At 42.8% G+C, this 17,973-nt stretch overlaps 1 pseudogene; it reads right to left on the reverse strand.

The window, feature by feature from the left end:
- Positions 1–6,115: 6,115 nt before the first annotated feature.
- LOC123990430 lies at positions 6,116–16,219 on the reverse strand (annotated as a pseudogene).
- Positions 16,220–17,973: the final 1,754 nt, after the last annotated feature.

A 17,973-nucleotide genomic window follows, 5' to 3' on the forward strand; every position in this document is an offset into this window, starting at 1 on the left:
GGGTGTATCATGTAGGTTGAAAGGGGTGTATCTTGTAGGTTGAAAGGGGTGTATCTTGTAGGTTGAAAGGGGTGTATCTTGTAGGTTGAAAGGGGTGTATCTTGTAGGTTGAAAGGGGTGTATCTTGTAGGTTGAAAGGGGTGTATCTTGTAGGTTGAAAGGGGTGTATCTTGTAGGTTGAAAGGGGTGTATCGTGTAGGTTGAAAGGGGTGTATCGTGTAGGTTGAAAGGGGTGTATCGTGTAGGTTGAAAGGGGTGTATCGTGTAGGTTGAAAGGGGTGTATCGTGTAGGTTGAAAGGGGTGTATCGTGTAGGTTGAAAGGGGTGTATCGTGTAGGTTGAAAGGGGTGTATCTTGTAGGTTGAAAGGGGTGTATCTTGGCTATAAAAGACATTTTGTGCTTTTGTCTCGTCGCTTTTCAACGGATCATCAGAAACACTGATTCGTCGACCAGCCATCGCTATTGCAAAGCATCTCACTATTAAAGATTTACTTTCAGTATAACTCTGACTTGTGTGATAAGTTTGTCTCTCCTCATTTGATAGTAAAGAAATGAACCACCACAGTAGACTTAGCTACACTTTTCAGCAGTTAATTCTTCAATAGCAGTAGCATGACCCATTATGTTTTACTTAATAGGACCTCTAATGGAATCAAGCACAGTTGTTATGCCGTAATTGGGAATTAATGCAGAGAAAAAAACTTTTGCAGGGTCAGCTACAATGGTCCACCTATAGAAGTGGGAGAAATGGTGATTTCAGGGTACTGGGGTAGAATGCACAGCAGTGACAACATAGGAAGCATAGAATGATCCTGACCAGTTTGTAGGCAGGTAATAGTATGCTTTCTCCCCACACACATACAGTGCATTTGGAAAGTATCTGATTTTTTTTCCCCCAATCTACACACAATACTCCATAAAAACTGAAATATTACATTTACATAAGTATTCAGACCCTTTACACAGTACTTTGCCTAAGCACCGTTGGCAGCGATTACAGCTTCGAGTCTTCTTGGGTATGACGCTACAAGCTTGGCTGCACAACTGTTTTTGAGGAGTTTCTCCCATTCTTCTCAATAAATATGTATTTATACATATAGTAGTTATTGTGATCCTCCCATTCTATGGAATGCCCACTGCCCTCGTATGTCATGTCTGCTAAAATGTTTAACTTGATTCTTCAATGATAGACGGAATAGATAAGGTTAACTTTGATTCTATACAAGAAAATACCAATACAATCTATCACATGGAATATGCACGGGTGATTCGTGATGGGGGAACACTTCAAGAGATGTGGTTTTCTTGCTCGAGTTACATTTAAAAAACAGGAGATATTTAACATTTAAAGAGGAGTTGGGTTGGAGAGGCCCTATGCTGCCACCTACTGTAGTAACAGCAGAGGAGTAGGCATCCTGATAAATAAGAATACACCCTTTTCCCTTATATCCCAGAACATAGATGAAGAAGGTCGTTTTTTAATGTTGAATTGTTTCTTACATGATGAAAAACATTGATTTCATTGTATATCACACCAGGGGCAAATCAGGTATTTGTGAGATAGAACTCAAACTAAATTAGATAAAAATCCAGACAGGAAGTATTATTTTAGCAGGTGACCTAAATCAAACATTCTATAAGATTGACAGACGTGGTAATTACAAAAAGGCAAATTTATGGAATCTTCCAAAGAGTCGAGAACATTTAAAATGTTAATCTCTACAAGTAATCTACAGGACACCTGGGGATTACTACTCCCACAACTACAACATCATTTTGAGAATGAACAGAGTGCATCTTCTGGACTCTAAATGTATTAAATACGTAAATGGAGAAAATGGAAACCTGTACTATTACAAATGTAGATAGAGGACAGAGAAAAGCCAACCCCTGAAATCATCTTGGATGCCTTTAAACCATACATTAGGGGAGTGATAATCTCAAAAAACTGAATCTGATTTAGAAATAAAAATGAAAGAATAAAAAATCACTTTCTTATAAAATATCTTTACAAGGTATAGAAGAGAATGTCATTTCTGAAGAGCGCTAACAATTGCAGATTAAACTAAGCTATTTGAAGTAGCAGCTAGCCTAGCTGCTAGCTAGCATCATATCAAGCTGGAGGGGTTTCTTGAGGGCTTGATTGAAGCCTGTCACGCGGTTAGCCATTGTGACTGGCACCACAGATTGTGGATTCAATCTTCTCTGTCTGGAACTACAGCGTAACTTACGTTGAAGAACAGCTTGCAGTTCTCCCAGGAATCAGCTCAATGACGTGACATAGGAGAGCGGCAAGATGATAGCAATCTGTAAGTCATTAAGAGAAGACATCAGTTCTGTGTGTGAATCCCATGATAACAATGACGGATAAATCAGACTATCTTGTGGGACCATCAAGGTGGAACAACCTTGAACAACAGGAAGCTTCTCACTGTAACCAGTGCCTGCAATCTGGTTCAGGTTATAAATCAACCTACCAGGGTGTTTGCAAACACTACAGGAACAAGATCATCCACATGTATCAATCACATGTTTACTAATACTGTAGAACTTTGTTCTAAAGCTGTAACTGTACCCATTGGCTGCAGTGATCACAATATAGTGGCTATATGCAGGAAAGCCAAAGTTCCAAAAGCTGGGCCTAAAATAGTGTATAAGAAATCATACAAAACATTTTTGCTGTGACTCTTATGTGGACTATGTTAAATATATTTGTTGGTCTGATGTGATAAATGAGGAGCATCCGGATACTGCACTTGATGCATTTATTAAATTGCTTCTTCCAATTATTGCTAAACATGCACCTTTTAAGAAACTGATTGTTGGAACTATTAATGCTCCATGGATGGATGAGAAATTAAAAAACTGTATGGTTGAAAGAGACGGGGCAAAATGAGTGGCTAATAAGTCTGGCTGCACATCTGACTGGCTGACTTACTGCAAATTGAGAGATTATGTGAATAAACTCAACAACAAAAAATAAGAAACTGATTTATGAAGCCAAGATCAATGACAAAGCTCTGGAGTTTGAAATTTTGGTTAAAAAGACAAATCAATCAAATGGCTTATTCATCACAAAACCATTTGATATTGACAATTATTTGAATGATTACTAATGACATATTTAGGCAGGAAATGCCAACAACGAACATAGAGCCTTTGTTTTCATGCATAAAAAATAAATAATAATGAATGAAAAGCATTGCAAGTTTGAATTTTGCAAAACTTTAGCGTGGGAGAGGTGGAAAATGAATCACGAAACATGACATAATACAGAACAATAATAGACAAGAACAGCTCAAGGACAATAAAAAAAATGTATTAGAAAAGCCACACGTAGAATATCAATACCAATACATACACACAAACTATCTAGGTCCAATAGGGGAGAGGCGTTGTGCCATGACAAAGGTGATTCTGGACCATAGAGATAGACAGAGGTGATTCTGGACCATACAGATAGACAGAGGTGACTCTGGACCATAGAGATAGACAGAGGTGATTCTGGACCATACAGATAGACAGAGGTGACTATGGACCATACAGATAGACAGAGGTGACTCTGGACCATACAGATAGACAGAGGTGATTATGGACCATACAGATAGACAGAGGTGACTCTGGACCATAGAGATAGACAGAGGTGATTCTGGACCATACAGATAGACAGAGGTGACTATGGACCATACAGATAGACAGAGGTAACTCTGGACCATAGAGATAGACAGAGGTGACTCTGGACCATACAGATAGACAGAGGTGATACTGGACGAAGTCAGAACAGCTGGTGATACATTTCCAATAAACTTTTTGAAAAAATTAAATTCCATTCCCTTAAACCCCAGCCAGCAGCACATTCAACAATAAAACAGCTAGATAATTACTATGCCTGAGGAGCTGGAGCGTCTCCTACCCCCCACAGGTACCAAGCATTGGCTGCCTGCAGTCCTCTTATGGACAGGGATGGAAGAGGCTGCTTGACAAACTCTAAAGGGATAGCAGTCGATATGGCATTAATCAACATGGTGAGGTAATGCACTTTCCTAAGCTTCGAAACTCTTACAGCGTTCATGTAAAGAACGAACATATAGAATAATGTAAAGCCCCATCTGTCTCTGTATTGTGTGCAGTGTTCAGAGGGGGCTGGTTGGGAGTATGCATCTTGTTCTCTGTGCCTTTGCAGGATATCAGGTTGAAAATCCTCACAGGGGCTTATCGAAAGGCCCCATCAATATGACGGCATGCACAGAGATGTGCTGTGAATGGTAATACCATGTTTTTACTGCAATACTCTGGAGAGATAGAGTACCTCTGTATTTGTTACGCTGGGTGAATGTGGTCCTGAGACCAGATCAAAGGGACCAGCTGTGGCAGGAAGTAGACATGTGTAGCCCAATACAAACAGGATGAAGGTAAAGAGGTAGACAGAGAGAGGTTCGAGTTGAATGTGGATGTGCTACTGTATGATACTACATACAGTAGAAAAGGTAGGAAAGAACAAATAGTATTCTGTGAGTATTCTGTCTCCACACTGCAAAGAAAACAGAGCGTAAACACAACAAGGAAATATAAAAGCTCAGGAATATGTAGCACATTTCTTACACCTTGACTACACCGCTCGCGTCGCAAGTCAGGGCATTGCAAAATACATTTTGAAATCTAAATTATTCAATTATTGCACCAACACTGCTCGCGCGCGCCAACGAGCATATGCGTTGCCAAGGGCTAAAATAGTAGTCAAGGGCTAAAATAGTAGTCAGTTCTATTTGTGACGCAGATCGCGCTGCAAGTCCTGCCTCTCCCATTTCCTCATTGGTTTATAGAAGCAAAAACCCACGTGCCATCTCCTCATTGGGTTATATCCACGTGGGTGATTGAAAGACAAACTGTGTTGTCGGTCGTTGTGGTAATACTATGAAAGTTTAGATGGCAATCACCATATAAGTTCAAAGAAGAAAAAGCCTGGAAGGAGGAGAGATGACTAGAAACGATTCGGTTGACCGTTTTATGTGTGTATTAATTGTCAGAGTGGAGGACCTTGTGCATTTCAGGTAAAATAACAACTCAATGTTTATATCACAGGACAAATTAGCTAGCAAGTGCAAGCTAACAAGCTAAATTGCCATGAATGTTTAATGCTTTTCGACCTGTCCCCAAAATTAATGTAAATTAATGTAATTGGTTCAGAGTTTGTTTTGATATTTTAACCTGCGTGTCGGGATCGCGTTTGATATAGGGAGACAAAATACATTTACGCAGGATGACGATGATGGCCCAACCAGTTTGGGTTCCGTGTTAGGAAATTGACTTTTGCTTTTGATATTAAAAAAAAGGGAGGAGAAAAGTAAAACATGGTTTCAGGAGAAGTTGATTTATCCCCAAGGGGGAATTGGTTTTGCATGTTCGTCCTCTGGAGTTTTACCATAGCTTTGGACTTCTGCTTGTGTGGTCTAACGCATCATTCAGTTTGAATTTGGTCGGGGGACGAAACAGTGGAAAAGCCTTATAAATGTCAAGATACTATGCTGCTCTGTAAGAGAGAGGTAGAATTAAGGAAAATACCTCTTAACACGTCTTAGGTGCCTCCTTATTCTTCAGTCGCCTTGCTTATAAAGCCAAGACCAATCTAAAGCTTAGGGGAGAGACACATCAAAATCTGCAGTTTGGTTTTACAGACCCCCAGGGTATCACATAGGTCTTAGTCGGGCATGAACATGCAGTCTAATCCCATAATGAAGTCACATTCCCCTCAAGTGTAGAAAAGGAGAGAGCCGCTTGACAGTTCTATTAAAAATGTGAGATGAAATACCACATGAAGGTGAATCGAGATCTCCTTCTTTGTTTTCGCCGGTGAGAATTGTTTTTTTTTTGACCGTGTAGGAAACTGTTTCCCTGTTATATATATATATATATATATGAGAGTAAATGCAATCTACAGCTCTATAAATGCTATCACCGAGGTTTAATCAAACTCGATCATTTGCATCCGTTGTTGCCTACTTGTGGGAAGTGTTGTTGAACACACCCCAGATGTCCTCGTCCTCTCAGAATGAAGACTGCATACAGACCGCTGCAATATAGGCTTCAAATATTACCAAGTATTAATAAGTCAACTCATGCACACTTCTCGTACACATACACATAGTTGTCTTTCCACTGAAGAACCACAACAGACAGCATAATCTCCATACTGAAAATGTCCTCTGTTATTATATTGAATATACGAACTGTGTAATGGCTTAAAAATGGTTACATCGCCTAAAACTTAGACCTAATGAATGGTACCGTAAACTTGTGTGTGGGCATATTCTCGTTAAAAAAATAAGTATAGGGCTTTTATTTCCAGTACAGTAAGGAAAGACAGAATAATGGTGTGTTGCATAGACTATTGCATTAATTTAACCCGGAATACAGCTGAAAGAAATAAGGAACCGTTTGACTGTGAACTAAACATACAGAATGTTCAAGGTCTTTTTGCTCTCGTGACAAATGTTTACCCGTATTCTAACCTGGCCAGTGTTCCAGCTATCTGTAACTAGATTATCCGTCACCAACCCTCTCGTACTCTTTGCTCAAAGTCATTAGATTTTCTGAGAATTGCAGAGAAAAACTCCCTGGTTGAAGAGGGATTTAGTATTGTAGTTTGAGGGTTCTTTTCATTTTATTTTATTTCTATTTCACCTTTATTTAACCAGGTAGGCTAGACAAGTTCTCATTTACAACTGCGACCTGGCCAAGACAAAGCATAGCAGTGTGAACAGACAGCAACACAGAGTTACACATGGAGTAAACAATAAACAAGTCAATAACACAGTAGGATTTTTTTTATTCATTTAACTTTTTAAAAAAGAGTCGATATACATTGTGTGCAAAAGGCATGAGGAGGTAGGCGAATAATTACAATTTATCAGATTAACACTGGAGTGATAAATGATCAGATGGTCATGTGCAGGTAGAGATACTGGTGTGCAAAAGAGCAGAAAAGTAAATAAATAAAAACAGTATGGGGATAAGGTAGGTAAATTTGGTGGGCTATTTACCGATGGACTATGTACAGCTGCAGCGATCAGTTAGCTGCTCAGATAGCAGATGTTTAAGTTGGTGAGGGAGATAAAAGTCTCCAACTTCATTGATTTTTGCAATTCATTCCAGACACAGGCAGCAGAGAACTGGAAGGAAAGGCGACCAAATGAGGTGATGGCTTTAGGGATGATCAGTGAGATACACCTGCTGGAGCGCGTGCTACGGGTAGGTGTTGCCATCGTGACCAGTGAACTGAGATAAGGCGGAGCTTTACCTAGCATGGACTTGTAGATGACCTGGAGCCAGTGGGTCTGGCGACAAATATGTAGCGAGGGCCAGCCGACTACAGCATACAGGTCGCAGTGGTGGGTGGTATAAGGTGCTTTAGTAACAAAGCGGATGGCACTGTGTTAAACTGCATCCAGTTTGCTGAGTAGAGTATTGGAAGCCATTTTGTAAATGACATTGCCGAAGTCGAGGATCTGTAGGATAGTCAGTTTTACTAGGGTAAGTTTGGCGGTGTGAGTGAAGTAGGCTTTGTTGCGAAATAGAAAGCCGATTCTAGATTTGATTTTGAATTGGAGATGTTTGATATGAGTCTGGAAGGAGGGTTTACAGTCTAACCAGACACCTAGGTACTTATAGATGTCCACATATTCTAGGTCGGAACCATGCAGGGTGGTGATGCTAGTCAGGCATGCGGGTGCAGGCAGCGAACAGTTGAAAAGCATGCATTTGGTTTAAGAGCAGTTGGAGGCCACAGAAGGAGTGTTGCATGGCATTGAAGCTTGTTTGGAGGTTAGATAGCACAGTGTCCAAGGAAGGGCCAGAAATATACAAAATGGTGTCGTCTGCGTAGAGGTGGATAAGGGAATCGCCCGCAGCAAGAGCAACATCATTGATATAATATATACAGAGAAAAGTGTCAGCCCGAGAATTGAACCCTGTGGCACCCCGATAGAGACTGCCAGAGGACCGGACAACATGCCCTCCGATTTGACACACTGAACTCAGTCTGCAAAGTAGTTGGAGAACCAGGCAAGGCAGTCATTAGAAAAACCGAGGCTACTGAGTCTGTCGATAAGAATATGGTGGTTGACAGAGTCGAAAGCCTTGGCCACGTCGATGAAGACGGCTGCACAGTACTGTCTTTTATCGATGGCGGTTATGATATTGTTTAGTACCTTTAGCGTGGCTGAGGTGCACCCGTGACCGGCTCGGAAACCAGATTGCACAGCGGAGAAGATACGGTGGGATTCGAGATGGTCAGTGATATATTTGTTGACATGGCTTTCGAAGACCTTAGATAGGCAGGGCAGGATGGATATAGGTCTGTAACAGTTTGGGTCCAGGGTGTCTCCCCCTTCGAAGAGGGGGATGACCGCGGCAGCTTTCCAGTCCTTGGGGATCTCAGACGATATGAAAGAAAGGTTGAGCAGGCTGGTAATAGGGGTTGCGGCAATGGCGGCGGATAGTTTCAGAAATAGAGGGTCCAGATTGTCAAGACCAGCTGATTTGTACGGGTCCAGGTTTTGCAGCTCTTTCAGAACATATGCTATCTGGATTTGGGTAAAGGAGAAGCTGGGGAGGCTTGGGCGAGTAGCCGCGGGGGGGGGTGCAGCTGTTGGTCGAGGTTGGAGTAGCCAGAAGGAAGGCATGGCCAGCCGTTGAGAAAGTTTTCGATTATCATGGATTTATCGGTGGTGACCGTGTTCCCTAGCCTCAGTGCAGTGGGCAGCTGGGAGGAGGTGCTCTTGTTCTCCATGGACTTTGCAGTGTCCCAGAACTTTTTGGAGTTAGAGCTACAGGATGCAAATTTCTACTTGAAAAAGATGGCCTTTGCTTTCCTGACTGACTGCGTGTATTGGTTCCTGACTTCCCTGAACAGTTGCATATTGCGGGGACTATTCGATGCTATTGCAGTTTGACACAGAATGTTTTTGTGCTGGTCGAGGGCAGTCAGGTCTGGAGTGAAACAGGGGCTAAATCTGTCCTTAGTTCTGCATTTTTTGAACAGAGCATGCTTTTCTAAGATGGTGAGGAATTTACTTTTAAAGAATGACCAGGCATGCTCAACTGACGGGATGAGGTCAATATCCTTCCAGGATACCCGGGCCAGGTCGATTAGAAAGGCCTGCTCACAAAAGTGTTTTAGGGAGCATTTGACAGTGATTAGGGGTGGTCGTTTGACTGCGGACCCATAGCGGATACAGGCAATGAGGCAGTGATCGCTGAGATCCTGATTGATGACATCGGAGGTGTATTTGGAGGGCCAGTTGGTCAGGATAATGTCTATGAGGGTGCCCTTGTTTACAGATTTAGGGTTGTATCTGGTGGGTTCCTTGATGATTTGTGTGAGATTGATGGCATCTAGCTTAGATTGTAGGACTGCCGGGGTGTTAAGCATATCCCAGTTTAGGTCACCAAACAGAACAAACTGGCTAGATGGGGGGTGATCAATTCACAAATGGTGTCCAGGGCACAGCTGGGAGCTGAGGGGGGTCGGAAGCAGGCGGCAACAGTGAGAGACTTATTTCTGTAGAGATTCATTTTTAAAATTAGAAGTTCGAACTGTTTGGGTATGGACCTGGAATGTATGACATTACTTTGCAGGCTATCTCTGCAGTAGACTGCAACTCCTCCCTTTTGGCAGTTCTATCTTGACGGAAAATTTTATAGTTGAGTTTGGAAATCTCAGAATTGTTGGTGGCCTTCCTAAACCAGGAATCACACACAGCAAGGACATCAGGGTTGGCAGAGTGTGCTAAAGCAGTGAGTAAAACAAACTTAGGGAGGAGGCTTCTGATGTTGACATGCACAAAACCATGGCTTTTCGATCACAGAAGTCAACAGATGAGGGTGCCTGGGGACATGCAGGGCCTGGGTTTAACTCCACATCACCCGTGGAACAGAGGAGGAGTAGAATGAGGGTGCGGCTAAAGGCTATCAAAACTGGTCGCCTAGAGCGTTGGGGACAAAGAATAAAAGGAGCGGATTTCTGGGCATGGTAGAATATATATAGGGCGTAATGCGCAGACAGGGGTACAGCGGAGGTAAGCCCGGGCACTGGGTGATGATAAGAGAGCTTGTATCTCTGGACATGCTGGTTGTAATGGGTGAGGTCACCGCATGTGTGGGAGGTGGGACAAAGGAGGCATCAGAGGTACTAGGAACTAGGGGGTCCATTGTAAACTAAAACAATGATAACTAACCTGAACAACAGTATACAAGGCATATTGACATTTGAGAGAGACATACAGTGAGGCATAACGTAATCACAGGTGTTGATTGGGAGAGTTAGCTAAAACAACAGCTAATCAGCTAACACAACAACAGCAGGTAAAATGGCGATGACAAGGCAGAGAGGGTCGGATTAACTACACACAGAGCCTGAGTTCGCGGCTGGGGCCGACAGATAAAAAATAAATAAACAGAGTGGAGTACCGTGATTAATGGACAGTCCAGCAGGCATCAGCTTTGTAGCCAAGTGATCATAGTGTCCAGGGGGCAGCAGTAGATGGAACAGGGGAGCCCCACTACGCTAGCGACACGGCGTTTAAAGTTAGTAGCGTCTGCCTCGACGGAGGCCGGATGAAGGCACAGCGGATGGAGTATTCGTCGGCAGACCAGTCGTGGCGGTGCGGTGGGGCGCCGTGTCGACAGAGAATACAAGCCAGATGGCGAAAGAGGTATTGTGGAATTTAGTTTGCTAGCCGGGAGATGTGCCTGGCTCACGGCTAACTGGTGCTAGCTTCGTGGCAGTGGCGTTAGCCACTATATCCAATCGGTAGCAGCGGTGATCCGGTGCCAAGGTCCAGAGTTTACATCAAGGATCCGGTGGAGTTTTGGGCTCTAGCCGTGTATGAGAGGGGTTCGGGTGAACAGCTGAGTAGGTCGGGAGGTGGGCCTCAGAGAATAGCTTCGGTACTAGGTGCCACGGTGAGTTAAAGCTAGCTGTGAGCTAGCTAGCTGCCAGCTGTGAGCTAGCTAGCTAGCTGTAAGCTAGCTGTGAAGATCAGTATTAGTGGTCCAGGGATTACGGCAGGAATCCGGCGTTGTTGTAGAGAGACAGTCCAATATTGGTAGACAAGCGATATTGGTAGACAGGCGAGTATTGTCCAGGCTAAAAACAGGGCTGGTATCTGTGCAGAAGGTAAAGGCCGCTAGCAGTGGCTAACAATGACTAAATAGCTTGTAGCTAATTAGCTGGTTAGCTTCTGGAGATTCTTGAATGTGTTCTAAAATTTAAAATAATAGCGAATCCATATCACATTGGGTGAGGCAGGTTACCGGAAGGTATAATCAAATAAAAAATCGAGAAGAGATTGAAAATAAATATAAATATATATACAAAAAATACAAAAGTACACGAGAGGACAAAACAAACACGTCTTCACTGCTACGCCATCTTGGATATTAAATCTTTAGATTGTGGCTGGATATCTCTCTACATAGACAAACACTGGAGACCAATTTCTCTTTTGCAGATTTCAGGGATCGATTCAATCCGTATCGCTGAGCCCGCTTGGAAATTTAAAGGCAACTTCCAATTTGAGAAAAGATATGCAGCGTTTACTGTGAATGCAGTGTCTCCGTAACATCGCTATAGCGCTGAACTTCAGAGATTTTTATTTATATTTATTTTACCAGGCAAGTCAGTTAAGAACAAATTTTTATTTTCAATGACAGCCTAGGAACAGTGGATTCACTGCCTGTTCAGGGGCAGAACGACAGATTTGCACCTTGTCAGCTCAGGGGTTTGAACTTGCAACCTTCTGGTTATTAGTCTAACGCTCTAACCACTAGGCTACCCTACCGCCCCAGATAATGATTGAAGCGTGCACTTAATGACCAGCCACATCTCCAGCCATGCGGAAACTGAACTACTTGCCAAAACTGTTGAGCATGAAAAACTTGTCAGCGTTGCAGTTCTTGACACAAACCGGTGTGCCTGGCACCTACTACCATACTCTACCTACTACCATACTCTACCTACTACCATACTCTACCTACTACCATACTCTACCTACTACCATACTCCATACTCTACCTACTACCATACTCCATACTCTACCTACTACCATACTCTACCTACTACCATACTCCATACTCTACCTACTACCATACTCTACCTACTACCATACTCTACCTACTACCATACTCTACCTACTACCATACGCTACCTACTACTCTACCTACTACCATACTCTACCTACTACCATACTCTACCTACTACCATACTCTACCTACTACCATACTCTACCTACTACCATACTCTACCTACTACCATACTCTACCTACTACCATACTCTACCTACTACCAACTCTACCTACTACCATACTCTACCTACTACCATACTCTACCTACTACCATACTCTACCTACCACCATACTCTACCTACTACCATACATAAACCGTTCAAAGGCACTTAAATCATTCACCCTCTGAATGTCACACATGCACAATCTATGTCTCAATTGTCTCAAGAATTAAAAATAGTTCTTTAACCTGTCTCCTCCCCTTCCTCTACACTGATTGAAGTGGATTTAACAAGTGACATCAATAAGGGATCATATCGTTCACCTGGATTCACCTGGTCAGTCCATGTCATGGAAAGAGCAGGTGTTGTTAATGTTTTGTACACTCAGTATATACAGTATAGTGCATTTCTACCAACCAAGGTACTCAAAGTGCTTTACAAATTAAGGGGGTTGATCACTTCTGCAATTAACATTGTATAAGCACATTTATTTTCAAGCAAATCAATAAAGCCCTTTGGTACATCAGTAGTAACAAAGTGCTAAAAAGCCTAAAACCCCAAAGAGAAAGCAATGCAGATGCACAGCAGTGAGTAACTACGTGTATTTTACAAGATTCGTTAACTAATATGCAACTGCTAGATGTTCATTAATATACTGTACATTTCTGTGCCACGGGATCATACCTGTCCATCTGTTGAACTAGTCCTGCCCACATGAAGGTTCCTAATTTGTGACATTGTCCGACATTGTCCATTGTAGTACCTTTGACTGAGGTATGGTTCTTAAGACACAGCACATGTCTCACCAGCAGAATTCTGAAGTGGTTCTGGAGCTTTTTTCCTTACAAAGGTGTAGAAGCCAGGGTTGACACAGAAGTACAGATATGTGACCATACGAGTAACTTACAGCTTATTGTCAAGTTTGCGGACTCACACAGTCGTCTTCATCCTTTTGAAGCATCACCACAACATTATTAGGTGTCCGGCACGACAAATATGAGTCTCACAGTCCTGGAAGAGATGACCGTCATGGCGATCCTAAAGTAGCAGTAAAAAAACAAAACAATGAGAGGATGTATGAAAAAAAAGCCTAACTGGAGGTAAGGCCCCAACATCTCCAACACCTTAAAGTTGATCCCTTCCAAGGCGCTGACCTCCTCACACATCAACCCCTGGGAGTAATACTCTACCTGGTCATAGAGTATAAACGGCTTGATGCACGCCAGGAGGCTGATGCCTCACACAGTGGCGAACGAGACCAGGGCATAATTTAATTTTACCTTTATTTAACCAGGCAAGTCAGTTAAGAACAAATTCTTATTTTCAATGATGGCCTGGGAACAGTGGGTTAACTGCCTGTTCAGGGGCAGAACGACAGCTCGGGGGATTTTTCTAACTTAATTGAGGAAAATAAGAACAATCCGAAATTCCTTTTTGATACTGTGGCAAAGCTAACTAAAAAGCAGCATTCCCCAAGAGAGGATGACTTGCACTTTAGCAGTGATAAATTCATGAACTTCTTTGAGGAAAAGATTATGATTATTAGAAAGCAAATTACGGACTCCTCTTTAAACCTGCGTATTCCTCCAAACCTCAGTTGTCCTGAGTCTGCACAACTCTGCCAGGACCTAGGATCAAGAGAGACGCTCAAGTGTTTTAGTACTATATCTCTTGACACAATGATGAAAATAATCATGGCCTCTAAACCTTCAAGCTGTATACTGGACCCTATTCCAACTAAACTACTGAAAGAGCTGCTTCCTGTGCTTGGCCCTCCTATGTTGAACATAATAAACGGCTCTCTATCCACTGGATGTGTACCAAACTCACTAAAAGTGGCAGTAATAAAGCCTCTCTTGAAAAAGCCAAACCTTGACCCAGAAAATATAAAAAACTATCGGCCTATATCGAATCTTCCATTCCTCTCAAAGATTTTAGAGAAGGCTGTTGCGCAGCAACTCACTGCCTTCCTGAAGACAAACAATGTATACGAAATGCTTCAGTCTGGTTTTAGACCCCATCATAGCACTGAGACGGCACTTGTGAAGGTGGTAAATGACATTTTGATGGCATCGGACCGAGGCTCTGCATCTGTCCTCGTGCTCCTAGACCTTAGTGCTGCTTTTGATACCATCGATCACCACATTCTTTTGGAGAGATTGGAAACCCAAATTGGTCTACACGGACATGTTCTAGCCTGGTTTAGGTCTTATCTGTCGGAAAGATATCAGTTTGTCTCTGTGAATGGTTTGTCCTCTGACAAATCAACTGTACATTTCGGTGTTCCTCAAGGTTCTGTTTTAGGACCACTATTGTTTTCACTATATATTTTACCTCTTGGGGATGTTATTCGAAAACATAATGTAAACTTTCACTGCTATGCGGATGACACACAGCTGTACATTTCAATGAAACATGGTGAAGCCCCAAAATTGCCCTCGCTAGAAGCATGTGTTTCAGACATAAGGAAGTGGATGGCTGCAAACTTTCTACTATTAAACTCGGACAAAACAGAGATGCTTGTTCTAGGTCCCAAGAAACAAAGAGATCTTCTGTTGAATCTGACAATTAATCTTAATGGTTGTACAGTCGTCTCAAATAAAACTGTGAAGGACCTCGGCGTTACTCTGGACCCTGATCTCTCTTTTGAAGAATATATCAAGACCATTTCGAGGACAGCTTTTTTCCATCTACGTAACATTGCAAAAATCAGAAACTTTCTGCCCAAAAATGATGCAGAAAAATTAATCCATGCTTTTGTCACTTCTAGGTTAGACTACTGCAATGCTCTATTTTCCGGCTACCCGGATAAAGCACTAAATAAACTTCAGTTAGTGCTAAATACGGCTGCTAGAATCCTGACTAGAACCAAAAAATTTGATCATATTACTCCAGTGCTAGCCTCTCTACACTGGCTTCCTGTCAAAGCAAGGGCTGATTTCAAGGTTTTACTGCTAACCTACAAAGCATTACATGGGCTTGCTCCTACCTACCTCTCTGATTTGGTCCTGCCGTACATACCTACACGTACGCTACGGTCACAAGACGCAGGCCTCCTAATTGTCCCTAGAATTTCTAAGCAAACAGCTGGAGGCAGGGCTTTCTCCTATAGAGCTCCATTTTTATGGAACGGTCTGCCTACCCATGTCAGAGACGCAAACTCGGTCTCAACCTTTAAGTCTTTACTGAAGACTCATCTCTTCAGTGGGTCATATGATTGAGTGTAGTCTGGCCCAGGAGTGGGAAGGTGAATGGAAAGGCTCTGGAGCAACGAACCGCCCTTGCTGTCTCTGCCTGGCCGGTTCCCCTCTTTCCACTGGGATTCTCTGCCTCTAACCCTGTTACGGGGCTGAGTCACTGGCTTGCTGGGGCTCTCTCGTGCCGTCCCTGGGGGGTGCGTCACCTGGGTGGGTTGATTCACTGTTGTGGTCAGCCTGTCTGGGTTCCCCCCCTTGGGTTGTACCGTGTCGGAGATCTTTGTGGGCTATACTCGGCCTTGTCTCAGGATGGTAAGTTGGTGGTTGAAGATTTCCCTCTAGTGGTGTGGGGGCTGTGCTTTGGCAAAGTGGGTGGGGTTATATCCTTCCTGTTTGGCCCTGTCCGGGGGTGTCCTCGGATGGGGCCACAGTGTCTCCTGACCCCTCCTGTCTCAGCCTCCAGTATTTATGCTGCAGTAGTTTATGTGTCGGGGGGCTAGGGTCAGTTTGTTTATCTGGAGTACTTCTCCTGTCCTATTCGGTGTCCTGTGTGAATCTAAGTGTGATCTAAATTTGATTTGATTTGATTTGATTTGATGATTTGAACTTGCAACCTCCCGGTTACTAGTCCACCGCTCTAACCACTAGGCTACGCTGCCGCCCCCAAGCTCCTCAGGCTCCTCAGGCAAAGCCTGGTGGACGGCCTGGTGTAGAGCCAGGTACCGGTCAAAGGTCATATGAGAGTCAGGAACAAGATGGAGCTGTAGAAACCCAGAAAGTAATTGCTGCCCACGATCTTACACCAGGCCCGGCCAAAGACCCAGCTGGACATGTGGTGGGTCACAGCCCAGAATGGCAGACTAGACATGAAGACCAGGTCTGACATTAACAGGTTGAATAGGAAGATGTTGACCACTGTGTTGAGTTTCTCCAACTTGCAGAAGATGCAGAAGACCAAATTGTTGCCCATCACTCTCCGCGTGAAGGTCAGCAAGTAGTAGATTGAGAGTTTGACCTCGAAGTCGTGGGTAATTTCCCTGTCACAGAACTCCGGAGCATCGTTCTCCGAGCTGTCCTCCTGGTAGCCCTCTGTTGCCGAGGAGTTCATTTGGTATTTCCATTGCTGAGTTTGTTTACTCAAAACCTGTCAAAACATTGCCAGCTCTTACAGTAAACAGCTTATTTAAATCATCAGCAATTGAGAGAGGAAAACAATAATTTTAACTGACTTAAACAAAACTTTTGGCTGGAGTGTTTGTTTGCAGCAAGTAAAGGGAAGAGTTGCTTTGTCAGGAGAGGTGTGTGTGTGTTTGGACTGTACAGAGTAGTCAGCAGGGTCTGAATCAGACCTTTGTCACCTGGCCTTTAGATTTAATATTTCTATTCCATCCTCATGTTCACATTCTGTCACACATTGTACAATCTCCCCCAAAACGTTTAAACTAACTGTAGGATCAGATATATAAAACCTACAGTGAACAGGTCCTCTGTAGCTCCGTATGGAACTTGCAACAGCAGGATAGTAGGTTTGATTCCTGGGACAACCCAATATGTCAAAAAATGTGTCCACGCATGATTGTAAGTCGCTTTGGATAAAAGTACCTGTTAAATGGTATATATTATAATGAATTAAACATGATATGCTTTCTCCATTTTTTCAAACATGCAGGCTTGAATGGAAGCAGGAAGTTAGCTACACACCGTGCATATTTTCAAAGTTGAGTCAGGAGCAGTGTTTATTTTGAAACGGGAATGTTTAACAGAAACCAAAAGCTGGTAGAACAATCCCCATGATCAAATGTACAGTCGCTAATGGGGTTGCAAAATTCCGGGTACTTTCAATAAATCCCCTGGTTTTCCCAAAATCCCAGTTGGAGGATTCCCAGAATCAGAAGGGAAATCCTGAGTCATCCAAAAAGGATTTCTGGGAAACCAGGAAATGTTTTGAAAGATCCCTTCACATTTTGCTCTCTTAAATGTAAATCTAAAAAAGGGTTCAATTAGATTTTTTCATAGTGATCTATACAACATACTCCACCTTTTCAAAGTAAAATAAAAATTATATAACATTTTGTAAATTAATAAAAAGTCACGACTGAGTGTCTCCACACACCAAAGTTAACACTTGGTGTAAGCACCTTAGGCAGTCATTACAGCTGTGAATCATTTTGAATAAGATTCTATCAACCTTGCACAACATATAGGCCTATCCATTGTTTTTGTAAAAATTGCTCAACCTCTTGTAAATTTAGTTGGGAACAATTGATGGATAGCAATACTTTCAAGCTGATTTATGTCAGGACGGACACTGGGCCATTCAGGAACACTACTTTCAAGCAGATTTATGTCAGGACTGACACTGGACCATTCAGGAACATTTACATTTACATTTACATTTAAGTCATTTAGCAGACGCTCTTATCCAGAGCGACTTACAAATTGGTGCATTCACCTTATGACATCCAGTGGAACAGCCACTTTACAATAGTGC

This window comes from Oncorhynchus gorbuscha, linkage group LG12 (assembly GCF_021184085.1).
Source record: "Oncorhynchus gorbuscha isolate QuinsamMale2020 ecotype Even-year linkage group LG12, OgorEven_v1.0, whole genome shotgun sequence".
Lineage (NCBI taxonomy): Eukaryota > Metazoa > Chordata > Actinopteri > Salmoniformes > Salmonidae > Oncorhynchus > Oncorhynchus gorbuscha.